General features: G+C 38.2%; 1 protein-coding gene across 1 annotated transcript in view; it reads left to right on the top strand.

Annotated features, from left to right (window-relative positions):
• Window positions 1–17,898, top strand: part of LOC149531973 (protein RAE1-like) — a 260,333-nt gene that overhangs the window by 194,393 nt on the left and 48,042 nt on the right. The gene's annotated exons all lie outside the window — the stretch shown is intronic.

Genomic DNA, 17,898 nt, shown 5'->3' with positions numbered 1-17,898 from the left:
ACCATGATCGGCAAATGGTTTACCAATAGTTGTTTTTCAATGTGAGACAAATTCCAGTTGCAAGCAACCTCAAAGGGAAAGCCTATCAGTTAATTAAATAAATGACCCCTTCCAATGATGACTCAATCCTCAACTTAAGTGAAATAATATTTTTCTAATAAGCCTTTTAGTTAAATTGGCCACTAAAATAATAATTACTCCCAAAATAAAGGCACAATGCTAATGAAGATGGCAAGCAAGTAGTGAAGACAGGCGTAGGCACAAGCGCAGACCAGTGAGCAGTGAAGGTATGTGTAGGTGCTGGATGATCAACAGAGACAAGATGGGCATCAAGGTTTGGGCACTAGGCACCAGATGCAGAAGGAGAGGTGGTAGATGAATCAAGGCAAAGGCTTCAGCTGGTTGGGTTTTAACAAAGCTGGATAGGTTCAAGGCAAATGCCTTCCTTGGTTGCCATCGAGATCCATAAATCTTAGCGTTAATTCAGGCTATTAGCAGCACTGATCGGGATCAGTTTGTTTCCCTATCCAGAACCAATGTGGTTATTCCAAAATCGTGGTAGGTGCACACTGTAATTTTAAACAACTGGATAAGAAGTTTTGGTGCCTTTGAGGCTTCCCTTCAAATCAAATGATTTAAAGATCTTCCTTTGACAAGTAAGGAGGTGGTTGATACTAGAATTGAATTGGAAGCTTGGAAGTCCTCAGTACAAATTCTAAGACAAAGGGATTTCTTCATGAAATGGGGCCGAGGATGGCCTACTTTTCCTAAACTGCAAAAGTGGGTGAATGATATTTGGTCTGAACATGTCTCTATCAAAACCTTACCAAATGGATTTTTTCTATTTATCATGGGAATTTCTCAGGAGAAAAATCGTGTTCTATACAATGGCCCCTTCATGTTGGATGGGGTTGGTTTTTGTTTCAAGGGCTGGATACCCAATTTCAACCCTAAACAAGCTACAATGGGAATTTCTCAAGAGAAAAGTTGTGTTCTATACAATGGCCCCTTGATGTTGGATGGGATTGGCTTTTGTTTCAAGGACTGGATACCCAATTTCAACCCTAAACAAGCTACAATTGAGGAGCTGCCAATATGGATGTGTTTGTATAATTTACTGCACGAGTACTGGAATGAGGAAACTTTTAGGGAAATTGGGGATAAGTTGGGAGAATTCATTAAATCTAATGAAGAAATTCCAAAAGAGGACCTTTGCATATATGCTTAAATATGTGTTATGTGGAATCCGTATCCTTTTCTTTTGAAGGCAATTGAGATCCGTACCTTGGAGGGCATTTGGTGGTAGGTTATACAATTTGAGGAAATTATAGAGCAATGTAAATGCTTCAAGGATTGAGGGCATTTGGAGGGGAGTGTTTGATCGCAAAAAAGGGAAAGGCAAGGAACCGACGATGTTAGAGGATAAGCTTTTGGCATCGACAACTCAAAATGAAGATGGTGGGAACAAGGCTCTGCTCGATGACACCAATCTTTCACCTACATCTGATTGAATGGGTCCATCCTTTAATGTTCCCAATATTGGTAGGGCTAGATCTGTAAGTAAGGGAGAATTGAATGTTTGGGTCTCAACTCAGGTTGATTCCCCATCTAAGGATCAAACCAATATGTATGAACACCGGTGAGCTAAAGTATCAGTTGCTTTAGTGATAGAGGAATTCAGACTAAGCTGGGATCTAAAGATTTGGATCATGGTGAGGCTGCCACCACTACAAAAGGTGACCTAATTGAGTTAGGTTCTAGCTTTCAAAAATCCTTTGATTGAAACAATTATGGGATCCCTATCATCCCCTAATCATAAGCTAGTGTTGTTGGGAAGGGTGAAAGAAATGTTTGGTGACCTTGATGTGGATGAGGATCTTTTTGGTATGTTGGAAGAGATTGGCATCAAGTATGTTAAGCAATTTCTTCTAAAGCTTAGTTTGGCAACCTGAGTGTAACATGCTAGTTTCTCGATCATAATTTAACAATTTAATATAAATGAAAATACACCACTTTCCATAATTTATATGAATGAAAGATAGTTATAACAACTACTTTACATAATCATGTGAAAGGGATTATCAGTTACAACAAAAATTAACTGTATTCTAGTTAACTACTCATATCATTGGAATGAAAAACAATTTGAATCGATTACTTAATTAAACTATTTGGAAATACGATTATAACCATAACAACTAACTAATCATAGCTTGAGCTTTGAAAATATATACATAAGTGAAATACCTGGTAAATGACGATGAAATGACGGTGAAATGAATGCAGATCCTTTTGTGTTCAGCAATGTTAACCGTACAGGTTAAAAGCTTAACACATATGTAACAGGATTCAATGCAGAATTGATACTTTATTCATATATACACTTGCTGATTACAATCTGAATACAATGACTACAATGGTCACAATGATTACCATGATTACGAAGTCCATCTCGGACGTGTACATATACCTTTCCGAAGGGGTGACTCAAGCATCACGCGTGGGTTTGGATACTACTCTACCCGTCGGCTACACAATACATTTTACCGACAACATCATCCCCCCCAAAAGAAAAGTCGTCTTCGGACGACAATTCAACAAAATTTCAAAACAAAATACATCAATGCATAAGTACTAGACAGAGGGATGCATCCGTGTCCTCAACTCATTTAACTCCATCTGTAACTGGTAGACCTATTCTTTCCTGATCTTTAGCTCTGCTTCTGCTTCCATTTGAAGCTCTAGGGCTGACTGCATCATCTCTCCGACTTCTCCCAACTCCTTCTCTGCTGCCATCTTTTCCTTTTCTGTTGCCAATTGTTCTTTTTCTGCTAACAAGGCTGTCCTCTCGGATTGCGAGGCCACCCTCTCAGATTCCCAGGCTGCCCTCGCTGAAGCTAACCTGGCAGTTGACTCCTCCCGAGCTCTCTCAGTTGCTACCTGATCCGCCTGACTCCTCCGAAGAGTGTAGTAAGCCTCCCTATATAACTTTTCTATCTCATGAATTAGAGCCTCTACTCGGTTCTCTATCTCAGGGTCTCTTTGTGATCACCGTACGGAGTTTTCCCAGCTCTCTGTAATCACCGTACGAAGTTTATTTGCTCTCCACTTGTGCTAATACTCACACATGCTGTACAGTCTTATGTTCTCTCTCACATCACATGCCGTACGGCGATCTATTCATTCATTTGCTAGCCGTACGGAGGTCTGTTCACTCGTTCATTGGCCGTACGGTGGTCTTAAATACTCTACAAAATCTCCCTTTATCTCCGTACGACCATACGACTTTCATTTCCATCAATCAAATCGTCTTCAAGCCGTACGGTCTCCTCTCTTCCCTCTGCTAAAGGTTTTCCTTCGTACAACTATCTTCCATATGCTTCCAATCATACGGTTATGTTGTTTCTTGTTAATGTACAGTTTATTTGCTTTTGCTCATGCTCTCCCCCTAGCCGTATGGCTTCTAGTTTGTCTCTCCTTTGCGCTTTCTTGGCTGTACTGTCATGAAGTACAGTTTTGAATTTCTTTCAATTAATGTGTTCTATTTGCATATTACCTCCTTTTTAGTGTCTCGGGGAATTACTCCTTAGTCTCAGTGATTACCTACATAAGGTTGTACTGAGTTTTTTTTCCTCTCTCATTGGCCGTACGGTCTTTTTAGCTTGTATTTTGTACTCCTTCAAGGCTATACGGCATCCTTTTTATTACTTTTCCTCTATTATTTTATTATTTAGCTCAGGCTTTTCTTCATACTTCTCCTTCTTTGTGGTTTATTACTTTCTCACTTTATGTCTGCATATACTTCTTATCTCAGTCTTTGATTTTCAAACTATTCTCCTTTTAATACTTTTACTTTACTAATTCATATTAAAACTATGTTCAATATTGTACATTATTTACATATATACATTATTCACAGTCATTTTTCTTCCTCAATTGTTTGTCGGCCGGGGATTATTTCTTTCATGTTAGATCTTTAACTTAGATCCATTTACTGCATCCGGTATTTCTTTCCTGTCCAGTGTCCACAGCTTAATTGCTCCATTATATCCAACTTCTCGTATCTTGTACGGTCCAACCCATTTCACTTTGAACTTCTCAGGCTTGATCTCATTTCGTCCATTATACTTCAATACTAATTGACCAGGTTGGAAATTGTTTAATTTTAGGTGCTTGTCGTGCCATGCCTTCCTCTTGTTTTTGTGTTACTTCAATGGCCTACTGACCCTGCAGCCGTTGCTCATCATGTTTGTTCAAATTGTATAGTCTCTCCCGTAAGCTCTCCATGTCACCTAATTTGTTTTCAATTGCTATCCTCAAACTCGATACCATGAACTCTATCAGTACCACTGCTTCCTATCCGTACATCAGCTGGAACGGGGTATGCCCTATAGTTACTTTATATGAAGTATGGTACGCCCATAGAGCGGATGGTAACTTTTCTTCCTCGTCCTCTCCCTCAACTGTATAGGCTTTATAGATTACTCCAACCAAAATTTTGTTCGTTGCTTTGGCCTGTCCGTTAGCCTTTGGATAGTACGGGCTCGGTAATGAATGGTAAATCTTGAACTTTGTAGTGAGTACGCTGATAACATGGTTAACAAAGTGTCCTCCCCGATCACTTGTCAATTGGAGGGGGGTCTCGTACCTTGTAATAATTTGCTCATATAAAAATCTTGCTGTGCTTATTGCCGAATTGTCTGGTAATGCCCGTGCCTCCACCCATTTAGTCAAGTACTCTGTTGCTACCACAATATATTGGCACCTTGTTTTACTTACCTTTAGTGGTCCAATGAAATCCAGTCCCCATCTCTCAAAAAGTTCCTGTGCGTGTGAGGGATTCAATGGCATAAAATCTCTCTCCAATGGTTTTCCATTCCGCTGGCATGTATCGCATGCAATGACCCACTCCCCGGCATCGTTATATACGGTCGGCCACCATAGTCCTGCCAGAAGTGTCTTCTGCGCAGTAGTATCTAGCCCCATGTGTCCTCCTGCTGGGCCTTTGTGTGCTTCCTTTAGTACTTTCGGAATCTCCTCCTCGAGGACACACCTCCTCAGAATTTGATCCGGTCCCATTTTATACAATAGTCCATTCATTAACTGAAAGGTTTGGCTTCTCAATACCAGTTTCTGTCTTTCATTTGGTGGCATGTCACTTGGAAACTGCCTCGTCAATAGATATTCTCCGATCCGTGTGTACCAAGTTGGTAGTACTGTGACATGAAATAGCTGCGCATTTGGAAAATCATCATTAACCCCCTCAAGTGGCTCCCTTGATTTTATTCTTAATAGGTGATCTGCACTCACATGACTTTTTCCTGGACATACCACAATCTTAAATGTAAACTCTTGTAATAATAACAACCATCGACTTATTCTTCCTTGAATAATCGGCTTATTCACCAAGTATAGCAGCGCCTGATGATCTATGTAGAATACAAAAGGAGTGGCCAACAAGTAATGTCTAAACTTTTGTACTGCATATACCATCCCCAATGTCTCTCGCTTCATGGTACTATAATTTTTCTCTGCCTTCGACAACAATCTACTTGCAAAGTACACTGGATGGTCCAACCCGTGGTTAGCAGTCTGTGCCAGTGTTGCTCCGATGGCATAATTTGATGCATCTACATGGACATGAAATTCTTTATCCCAATTCGGATAGGCCAAAATCGGAGCTGTAGCCAACCTTGTCTTCAGTCCCTCAAAAGCTTCATTCTGTTCAGCCTCCCATCTGTAGGATTCACCCTTCCAGGTGAGTTTGTCGAGTGGATAAGAAATTTTTGCAAATTTTTTAATAAATCTCCGATAATACTTGATGTGCCCTAAAAATTACTTCACTTCCGAGACATCCGTCGAGGGTGGCATCTCCAAGATCACGTGGACCTTGTCTGGATCTGTCTTCAATCCTTCTTTACAAACAATGTGTCCAAGCAGCTTTCCCTGTGGCACCATAAATCTACACTTTTTTTGATTCAACGCCAATCTTGCTCGTCTGCACCTCTCCATACATTCTCCTAACGCCATTATGTGTTTGTCCTTTGTGCTAAAAATTGACCAATCATCTAAAAACGCCTTAAAATTTTCAATTGTCATTTTATCAAATATGTACAAGATAATCCTTTGGAACATTGCTGGGGCATTGCACAATCCGAACGACATCCTATTGTATGCATATACTCCATCCTCCACAATGAATGCTGTTTTTAACTTATCCTCCTCGGTAATGGATATCTGATTATACCCTGAGAATATGTCCATGAATGAATAAATTTCATGCTCTGCTACTTCCTTCAAAATGCTATCTGTAAAGGGTATTGGAAACGGGTCTTTAACGGTTACGGCATTCAAACATCGGAAGTCCACACATTCTTATCTGTGTCGTGTCCTTTTTTAGGGATATCACGATTAGTGATACCTAGTCACTTGTCTGCACTTTAAAAATGATTCCTGCTTCCACCATCTTGTCAATTTCTTCCCTGACCCGAGCTGCATAGTTCTTACTCATTCGGTACAGCCGCTTCTGCACAGGTACCGCACCTTCGATTAATGGTATCCGATGGACACATAGCTCTGGTGGTACTCCTTTTAAGTCCTTATACATCCAAGCAAAAACATCTTTGTACACCATGAATATTTTGAATGCTGTTGCCTTCAACACTGGGTTCCAATCATCTCCTACAAGAATGTTCTTTGGATTTTCCTCATCACCTAAGTTCATTGTTTTCATCGTCGGCTCCTCATACTTCATCGGTTTATCTTTACTGAATGTATGGGCCGGTGTTTCATCCACTTGTGCTTCTCCCTCCTTCAGTTCACTATACTCCTTCGGGAACTCATTGCCTGCTTCGACGCTCAAGACATTGCAGCTCGAAAAGACCTCATAATCTTCCATTTGCTAGTGTAGCAGTCCGTTTACTGAATCTAGGTCATCATCAGTTGACTTTCCTAATCTCAACACCCCTTCTTCATTTGGTTCCATCCTTTTTTTCCTTTCGTCGTCACTCTCTCCTTCGCCTTCTGAGTCCGACAACGCTGCTTCTTCTCCTACCATTTGTGTATGCAAATCAATTGTGAATCTCTTGCCTCCTTTTTCCATGGATAGGGTGTTCCTTTTCCAATCATGCTTTACCTTAGCTTGCACCAGCCACCCTTGTCCCAGGATGGTGTTGTACCCTCTTCTCTTCAATGGGATGACCAAAAAATCTAGTAAGGCTGTGCCATCAGACTTCCCAACGGCTTTATCCCATGCTGATCTGCTGTAAGTAACTGGAAAGTAGGCGGCCATAGTGTTGGTTGTCCAAGTTTTTTCCAAATATCTTCTGGCAACACGTTCACCCCCGATCCTCCATCTACTATTGTATCCATCAGCATAGTACCTAGAATGCCCATCTCCACCACTGCGGGGTGTTTAACTGTTGTAAGTGCCAACAACATCGGGTCTGTTGCTGCCGCCGTTGTTTCCTTACTATCCTTTGCTTCCTCTGTCAACCTCGGGGACGACGTTATATTTATAATAGCCGTAGGCAACTGTGGCATTGTGAGAAGGAGGTCATTCAGTTTAATTTTCACTTCCGCTTGCATTATCTGTTTCACCATGCTTTATTCTGCCAAGTTTCTTTTTGATGTTTCGGTAGTGTCCATTTGTAACTCTACTTTTCTATCTCTGTTCGGGTCTTTTGTAACCTCTCCTTTTCTTCTTCCGCATTTAGATATTTTGCTTTCCTCGCCTGTTCCCATGTGATCGCCAATAGCTTCTCATTACACGTTTCAATACTTAATAGATTTACACCTTGCTTTGGACATTTTGAATCTTCATGGTCCCCTGGACCACACCATCTACATAGTAGCTGTGGCGTCTCCTTCATAGGACAGTCCCTAGCGAAGTGACCCCAAAGATTGTATGCTTGACACTGTATCATCGATTGTTTGCTCGTATCATACTGTATTCTACTTTGGCCTCTGTTGTTATTATTGTTTCCACCCCTTCCGCGTCTATTATTATTTTGATATCCACCCGAAGTTGCATCATTGCTCGTGTTATTGCTGTTGTTAGATGCTTCCTGCGTTAATAATACCTATTGGTGTCCTTTTTCTTTCAAGTTAAACGAACACTCCTTTAGTGAATGTCCTGCTACCTGGCATATGTCACAAAACTGCTTCTTTAGGCATGAACCCTTCATATGGCCATCCTCCTTACAATCTGTGCACCACAGTTCTCCCTTTACGGTGTTCGGATTCTTTTTTAAATTCTTGAAATCTTTCATCATCCGAAGCATGTCTTTTTGTAGTGCTTTCACCTTCTTGTTCGATTCCTCATCGCTACTGCTACTTTTCGAGGATGAATCATTCGAATCAAAGGATTTATGCTTTTTCTTCTTACTCGTCTTTTGTTCACTTTCCAAATCCATGGCACGAGTATACGTGTCAGTGTACGATGATAGTGGTATAATCTTCATCTTCTTTTTAAGAGCTGGCCGTAGCCCCTCCACAAACCACCGTTTTTTTAAACCATCTGCTGGTTGACTCTCCATCTTTCCAATCAGTTCTTTCAATTGTGTCCAGACTGTTTCATTCTTTCCTTGTTTAGTACTATATATCTCTGCCACTATTTCATTATCATCTCGGAGCAATCTGAATTTTGCTATAAATTCTTTTTTAACATTCTCCCATGTATTGAGTTTCTGAGTACTGGTGTCGAAAAACCAATGTATCGTCACACCTCGCAGGGTTGCTGGAAATTGTCTCACTCAGTCATCCTCATCCGTCACATCATTCGCCATCCATATGGTTTCACACGTTTTACAATGTCAGATAGGGTCTGCTGAACCATCACCATGAAACTTTGGCAACTTTTCTTTAGGACTTGCCATCGTTACTTTCCTTTGATTCTGAGGTACTTGTGTACTCGCGCTGTTTTGAGCTCCTGCGCTGTTCTAGACTCCTGTGCTGTTGTGGACTCCTGCACTATTATGGTCTCCCGCGTTGTTTTGGTCTCCTACATTGTTATGTATAACAGTCTTGTTTCCAACAACCACGTTGTCTGGTGAAAAGTCTTCAAGTGATGTTCTATTCTCCACCTGCATCCGTTCGTTTGGTGTATCAGGAATGAAGAGATCACTCCACGCTCGTGCTCCCTCGGCACTCTGAGCCGTGTGAGTTGCTTCCCTTCTGTTCGGACACTTTCCCCTCGATGTATACAGGTTAAAGAACTCTTCCCTTGTTTCCTCCACCAAATTTAAGCATTGTCGGGTCTCCTCCAGCAATTCCTCGGCACTCCTCAGCCTACTAGGTGAGTGCACTCCCTCCGTCTGTGCCTCTTCGGTGCCCTTCGGCAATCTGCTGAAGCCTCTGGCTGTGCTCTGCTTGCTGTGCTAGAACTAAAACTTCCTATGCTGTACGTAGTTCATCCTTATCTTTCACCTTGTTCCTATCCTTGTTAAGCAAATTCGGCATTAATCTTCATATCATTCCTTCGTTCTAGGTTCGTTTGGCAAAAACGCCAAATGTTTACCGTATAGGTTAAAAGCTTAACACATGTGTAACACGATTCAACGCAGAATAGATACTTTATTCATATATGCACTTGCTGATTACAATCCAAATACAATGACTACAATGGTCACAATGATTACCATGATTATGAAGTCCACCTTGGACATGTACATATACCTTTCCGAAGGGGTGACTCAAGCGTCACACGCCTGTTTGGATACTACTCTACCCGTCGGCTACACTATACATTTTACCGACAACAAGCAAGTCTTGAAATCAAGTGGAAAGGATAAGCATTGTTAGAGGCTTATGTTAGAAAGTAAAGTCCACTGATGTAAATTGTGGGGGGGGGGGGGGTGGGTTGAATCAGTTATCCAACTATTCAAACACTTATCAACCTAATCAACCTTTAAGCATGTGAACAATATAATGTACTAATATAAATGTTCCTTGTTAAAGGATGTATTAATATAAATGTTCTTTGTTAAAGGATGGACTCTGTTAGGAGCCAATGAAATACATTCAGTACATATCGGTCTCTGTTAGGAGACTTTGAATCCCTGTTAGGAGTTGTAGAAGGCAGATGGATCCACTATCCAAATAGCTTTAGGGGTAAGATCATTGAACTCACTGTCCAATTGATCTTTGTATTATTCCTTGTAGAATAATAGAATAAACTGTACTTGAACTTTCTCTGTCTTGTCAACCGGACTTCCTCTTTTGATCTCAATACCAGATCACCAACTTCGCATCCAATAATCCCTTGGATTTCTTACTTGCATTTATCAAACACTCTGCTCTTGTTCGCATAATCACACTTCATACTACATGTATCTTATAGTCACACTTTTACCAAAAGGAAAATAACCTTCCTTTATACCATGTCCTCAAAACAATTCCTTGAGTCAGCGTTGAGGCTTTCCCAATTAATTATAATAGGACCTTATTAAGATAATTAATTATTTTACAATTACACAACACTATCAGCTCACAGCCTTTACAACTTTTCATATGTGCGAGTTTAAACCTTGCGCACTTGCTGATGCCATCTTTGGGCTGTCTACTGTCACTATCTAACCTTGCATAACATGATTCTATCTTTGTTAGGAGATACTATCCAAACATCAGAAACTGCTTCTTAGGTACTCTATCTGCAAATTGTTCTCTATAAATCAACCATATCTTCTGCATATTGTCGACTTTTTTGATGCGCAATTAACCACGTCATAAGGACACAATGTCGAACACGTCCGTAACTATGCTTGACCCGATCATCAACATTGTACATATGACCTCATTCTTTGTCCGCAACTTTGTTAGTCTCCACAAAAACTATACTATGTTGACATCAATGACAAACATGATCATGAATGCAACATGTCAATCATAAACAATCTCTCCAATGCTTAGGATACTCCCCCAAAGGAATACCATCAGCATTCATGCTAACAGCTTAACCTCCCAACTGCAGACCCTAAGTATCCCAATATAATCTCTATTGAGAAAGGCCTTCTCTACACGAGATTAGGCTTCAGACACCCCTGTCCTGCCACTAAGCATCTTGGTGTTAGAGTGTCAACTCACAGCCAGTTAGGCTACAAATGCCTTCCATCAACCTATTCATTCGACTGCAAGCTATCCTAAACTCTAGTGATCATAACAACATCATGAGCCACTAAACCTACCTTGGCGAGGGATTTACATGGACACTGTGCTTGATCACGCATTGCTTGACAACAAAAATTATACCCTTAGACCACCATGAATTGGCTTGGTTTGGTTTATTTACTTATATCCATTTCTTGTTTATTTTAGTATTGATTATCCACTTTTTGTCTTGTAGGTTATATTCACATAATCATTTGTTATCAGCCTACACTCTTCATCTCAATCTTGCTGGTCATCCTTGATGAATCTCATTTTGGCTGTCCATTAAACTTTGAATACTATAGACAAGTTTATCTCTGCCCAACTTGGGCTTATAACAAATGTATAAAGGAAGGGTTCATCGGTATTTCATAATTTATCTTTAACACTCTAAGGGTGCCTCTCCTTGTCTCAGAGACATGTGAATTATGTCCCTGTATAAGAATTGCACAGAACTGTAATCTTCCTCTTAATGTAAATTCTGAAAAGAAATCTCAGTACAACTGAATCAGATTGCTTTTGTGTACTTGGGAAATCAGCTATTCAGTCATAATTTCTTATTTCAGACTTTAGTCCGTGTAGCTCTGCTAATAATATTAAAATCCATCTATGCCACGTGCTTTATCTCAGAGTCTATAATCATAATTAATGAAAAGAGATGTGCAGAAAGAATACATGACCTGTTTCGCAAACAAAGGTATGGTCACCCTTGACTTCTGGAAGGAACTTGTAATGTCTAGTATGACCCCTTGACTATAGAAAATCAGGCCTCTAGCAATATGGAAGCAATCACAGGTTTGGAAACATTCATCAATAAGCAAATCACAGGTAGGAGAAAATAATCCCGATATAGAGGCAAGCGCAGATGAGAATCATCCACAGTATGGATGCCTTTCATAGATATGTAACAATGGCAATATGAATGAAATCACAGATATGAAACAATGACAATATGAATACCAAAACGTAGGTATGGAAGTGCTCACTGATATGAAAGAAAATCATTGATATAGAGAAAGGCTTTTGATTTTCAAAATGCATGCTTGATTCTTACATGTGCTCTCTCGAATGCAGTTATGAGCAAGATAGAGGAAAGGTGGGAAAAATATGAGTTACATTCTTGGCTTAATATTCAATAGTCTCAATTTCAAAGGTCAATAATGACAAATCGCTGATGGAAGCAATAACAATATAGGCCACTGGAAATATAATAAGGTCGATGGAACAATTAAATATTGTCATAAGATGGAATAATTATTTTTTATTCTTCATGTTTTATTATAATGGTGCTTATTATAGTTACATATATTCGTATATGTATGTACACATATTCATATATATATATATATATATACGTATTTTATTCTAAATATACATATTTTGTTAATACGTTGTGTTTTAAGTTTATGTATATGTTCATGTACGTCATATTTGAATAAACGCATACATACATATACTTGTATGTCCATGTACGGATCTATGTAAGTGTTGTGGGTACCATTATACTTGAACATGTGTGTCATACCAATTCTAAAAGGTAGCAATTATTCTTAGCTTTGATTTATGTTCAGTAAATAGTTTTATTTTATTAAATGTGTTGACCCAGTTAGCTCATGGTGATCTCTTGGTATACCCTGGCTTGCCTAGTCCACTTTTCTCTTGACCATGGCGGTTTAGGACTCATACCTGTTAACTTAATGGTAGATGGGGCCCTCATGCCCAATTCTTTCTCTGGAAATGCTTTCCCCCCTTCGTCATGTTTTTGCAAAAGAAATTTACCATGGTATTAGCATATTTCCCATCATTTAATAAAATCAAAATTACCATAACAAGTAATCATCTCCTGATTCAGTATGGTGAAATTTTACAAAGAGAAATTTTTTACTAGAAGCTGAAATCGCGCGAAACATGGCTAAGAGAAGGAGATTGGGATACAAAATTCTTCCACTGCCTGGTTAAATCTTGTAGGAGCATCAATAGGATCCTTTCGATCACTTGTAGGTATGGGTCGGTTACAGAGGATCCTGAGATTATTAACTAGGAGGCAATTAGTTTCTTTTCTAGTCTTTTTAGCTCAGATTCAATAGATAGACATCATGCATAGGAAGAATGTTTAGAGGTTATTCCAGGTTTGGTGACAGTAGAGGATAATCGGATGCTGATGGAGTCAGTTGATGAAAATAATTGTTATTGATGTCAATAGCACTAAGAATATCATTTACGATTAATGACTGAGTTATAGTCTTATCAAGACCAGAAGAAGACAATTGAAATACATACATACATACTTACACACACACACACACACACAGATGTACATGTACATAAGAGTGATATATTTATGTGAGGGAATATTTAGCATGAAGCAGCAATATAGTCTTGGTCTTATACAATATAGTCTGAGTCATATATATATAGATAGATAGATAGATAGATATAGGAGACTAGTTGGAAAGTGAGAAATGGAGTTTAATATAAAAAGAGGTGCTTCCTTTGAAGAAATAAAGAAATCATAGTTCATATACCGTGGTGGCAGTTCATTTTATTAATAACAAATGAAGGCCTCAAGTCCAAATAAGTAATACATACATTAATATTCAACAACAACGTATATTGAATTGACAAAAGGGGCGAAAAATTTATACAGGCATCGATATTCACTCATATATATGTATATGTATTATGTGTATATTTGTGTGTGTGTGTGTGTGTGTAAAAGAGTGATATATTTAGCATGAAGCAGCAATATGGTCTCTGGTCTCATATATATATATATAAAAGACTAGTTAGAAAATGACAAATGGAGTTTAATATTAAAAGAGGTGCTTCCTTTGAAGAAATAAAGAAACCATAGTTCATATACAGTGGTGGCAGTTTGTAAATGTTTGCATTTCACTTTATCAATAAGAAATGAAGGCATCGAGTCCAAAGAAGCATTAAATACACTAATACATCATGAAGACGTATTCAACAACAGCGTTAATTGAATTAAGAGAAGTATTGAAAAATTTATATAGATATCGATATTGGTTGTGTTTAATAACATGGAAAGACAAAAGAGGTTGCAAGCTACAGCAGTGATAAAGAGATGCGGCCAGCGATTCTAGAAAACATCTCAAGAATGAATCAAACAGCAACAGCAATATAAGTGCAATGATGACATTGAACAGTTTGAAAGACAAGAAGGTGAAATGTCGTATGCAGCAATTAAAGGCCATTAATTTGTTGTGATGGGAGAAATGATATTAAATTAGAGACTATGTTTGAGAAAGTATGATTCAATGATATGGAGAACGACATCGATTCCAAGTTTCCATAAAACAGAAGACACATCAATGAAAATGGTATATGCCGCAGAGGACACAAATACTGGCAGCAGCTATAATAGTTTTGAAGGCTCGATAAGTCAATGGCAAAGAACAAGGATTTTAATATTTATATATATTGCACAAAATTGATGGAGATATTGAGTATAATAGTTAATTCCCTGTTTATAGTCAATTCCTTATGCTGTTGTGATAAAGATAAAATCACTTATACTGGAAGAATATCCAAATACCTTGATCTAAGACAATGCATGGTGAGATATGCATATAGGGTCCTCCTGAGAGTTTGAACGTGTGTACAATGATAACAAAAAATAAATCTTAGCAAGTATTTGGGAATTCACTGCGAGGAATTCAAGTCATGAAACATGGCAACAGTAAAAGACAAAAGGCATACCAGAAAATGCTAGCACAGCAAAATGATTGGTTCTGGATTTTTATGATTACCATTTTGGCAACATGGAAAACAAAGTAATATGTTAAATTAGAGTACAAGTATATTGAAGCTAAGGTATTGCTGAAATTCATGTAAATGTTGAAGTCTATGTCGAAGTGTCGCTGGTGAATGACGTGTATTCTGGAATCACTAAATTACAATGATAATAAATATGCAGCAATTATCAATGTAAACCGGTAGTGATAAAAGAAACAATCTCTGGCGAAGACAGAGATGGAAGACATGAAATTGAATGAAGGTAGCAGCATCAATACAAATGGGTGGTGTATCAAAAGTAACCAGGTTTAGAGTTTTATGGTAAATGTAAAAAACATATAGACAGCGGCTATTAATTAAATTACTTAATCATAGTCATTTTTAAGTTAAACAGTTCACTAAAGCAATTGCTAAAGTCACCACATAAGATTAATAAAAATAAATAAATTAAATGAAAAGTTTACAGTTAATAAGAGATGTCTCTTCACCAAGAGACATAATGTTTCTTTGAAAAAAGATGATATAAATAAAAAAGGGGAATAATGGACAAAGTGTGTCAAGAGGAGAAAAAGCATGAAATAAAAACAAGAGCATTTGTGTGCAGAAGAGTAGTAAGAACAGAAGGCATAAAGGATATAGAATAATGATATTGAGTAGAGTATAAGTGAAGGGATATACAAGTATATCATATAAATCTGATATATTTAAATTAGAATTTTATATTTGTAAAAAGAAGTATGAAAATGGATATGCATTTCATAAAGGGCAATTGCATTATACAACAATTTAAATCTTGAAGATTATTTCAGACTTGTGGAGAAATTATAAATTATCATAATCATCTTGTGAGAAGATTTACGGCAGAATTGAAGTAAAGAATATTGCAAAGTGTGCAAAGCTAAATAGTGTAAGGATACGTGCTAAAAGTATCCATCATCAGTTGAGTAAGCAACAGTATCAAGGTGGAAGAACAGTTTGTGTGCAATGGGTTGGTCCTCTCGAAGACAAGCAAAGGGTGCTTGCGAAGTGTAGGAGTTGGAGCTTCCAGTGAGTTGGTGCTCATAAACATAGGCGTTGTAGCCTTTAGTTGGTTGGAGCCTACAAATGATTGTAAAAGATCAAGTTTAAGTAAAAGCATTTATTTCTGTGGTTTTCTCCCACATTGGGTTTCCAAAAAAATTATTGTGTTCATGTGCATAACTATTTATTTGAGTATTTGAAGTTATTGTTTGGATTAAACTTTAAAAATTTTAAATTGGCAAAATTGTTATTATACTGATTCTCCCCACCCCCACCCAGAAGTTTTCAGATTTACTGAAGACATCTCTTGGCTGTTGTGGAAGAGTCAAGGAAGTGTGGTTTCATTTTCAAGGATTTCAACAACACTTTTGTAACCCTGATTCTGAAGTGGGAGAAACCTTCTTCCTTTAATCATTTCTGTCTGGTCTTGCTTTGCAATGCGATTTACAAGATCATTACAAAAGTTACAGCAAATAGATTAAAAACCATTCTACACAAACTAATTTCCCTAGAGCAGAGTGGTTTCACACCCAACCGAAACATTGTAGATTGGATCATTGTGGCTCACGAAGCCATTCACTCTGCTTGTGCAAGTAGGGCAGGGCATATGATGCTCAAGCTGGACATCAGAAAAGCATATGACGGGGTGGACATAGAATTTTTGCCAGAAGTAATGAAGAAGTTTGGCTTTGGTGACGGATGGATCAAATGGATAAGTGGCATGATATTGGGCTACCAGGCCTCAATATTGGTGAATGGCAGCCCTCAGGACTTCTTTGAAACATCCCAAGGCATCCGACAAGGGGACCCAGTGTTGCCTCTTCTTTTCATTTTGTTGGCGGAAGCGCTGAGTAAATCAATATCCAGATTTAGATTGAATGGAAAGGAGTTTGCATAGCTCGGGATACAAAGGCACAAACACATTCTCAATATGCAGATGATACCTTTTTCTTCGGGGTGGCCACTGATAACGCCATTAAATTTATATCAGATTGATGCGCTTGATATCTTTTATATGTCAGAATGCTATGATTACTACTGTAAGTTTTCTTGGTTGCAGATTATGATCAGAATACAGTGGCCTCTATATATGTCAATTCAATGTGAATATAATTCAATATTTATAAATACTGATCACACAGTTCAGATCATCAAACTCTAGAAGGGGTAGAACAGTTGTTGATTTCTATATTCTTTTGCCTGATCAGGTTTAGTTATTAAAATGAAATGATAAGGGGGCATATGTTGGGTGGATTTGTCTCCTCAAAGAGACATGTCCACACAACATACGACCATTCATTAGCAATGATTAGTATAGCAAAAATACCGTGATTACCAATTGGGGTTATTAATTGTTTGCTCAAACAAACTCTATAATGGTCGTAGATCTGCAAGATGATAATCATAATAAAATCTTATGATATGCTTGAACAGAACCTGTCAGCCGACTTGGTTGTTGTCGGTGATTTTGTACTTTGTAGCCGACGTTGTCGGTAAAAGTTTGTAGCGGACATATTATGTGGCCGACGGACTTCTTCGGGTAGGTTCGGCGGATAGTATTTATATCCTGTCTGGGTACATTGTAAATCATCTTATCTCCAGTTATGTAATCTGTTGGCATATGCGAATAATCTAAGGAGTTCTATTGTTCATTGTCTGTGTGCATTTCTTAATTAACCTATGCGGTAAACAGAACCTGATCATGTGATCATTACCGGATCGTTGAATAAGGTGAGCATGAAATGATCAATGCTAAATCTGTAATAATAGATCATTAATATACTTGGAAATAAGATGACAGGTGTAAGGGATGAATATTTAATAATCTGAAATATATGTGTAAATGTATTAAGATAAACAAAAGAATTATAGTATATGTATTCATGTATATTTAGCAGATCAAGTTATATCATTAAATTTATTTGAATGAAACTATTCATGAACACTCCCTCATAGCTAGAGCAGATAAATAAT

Source organism: Cupressus sempervirens, chromosome 11 (assembly GCF_028749045.1).
Source record: "Cupressus sempervirens isolate cs-2001-9-10 chromosome 11, ASM2874904v1, whole genome shotgun sequence".
NCBI classification, from domain to species: Eukaryota; Viridiplantae; Streptophyta; class Pinopsida; order Cupressales; family Cupressaceae; genus Cupressus; species Cupressus sempervirens.
This window is presented reverse-complemented; position numbering and strand designations above follow the sequence as displayed.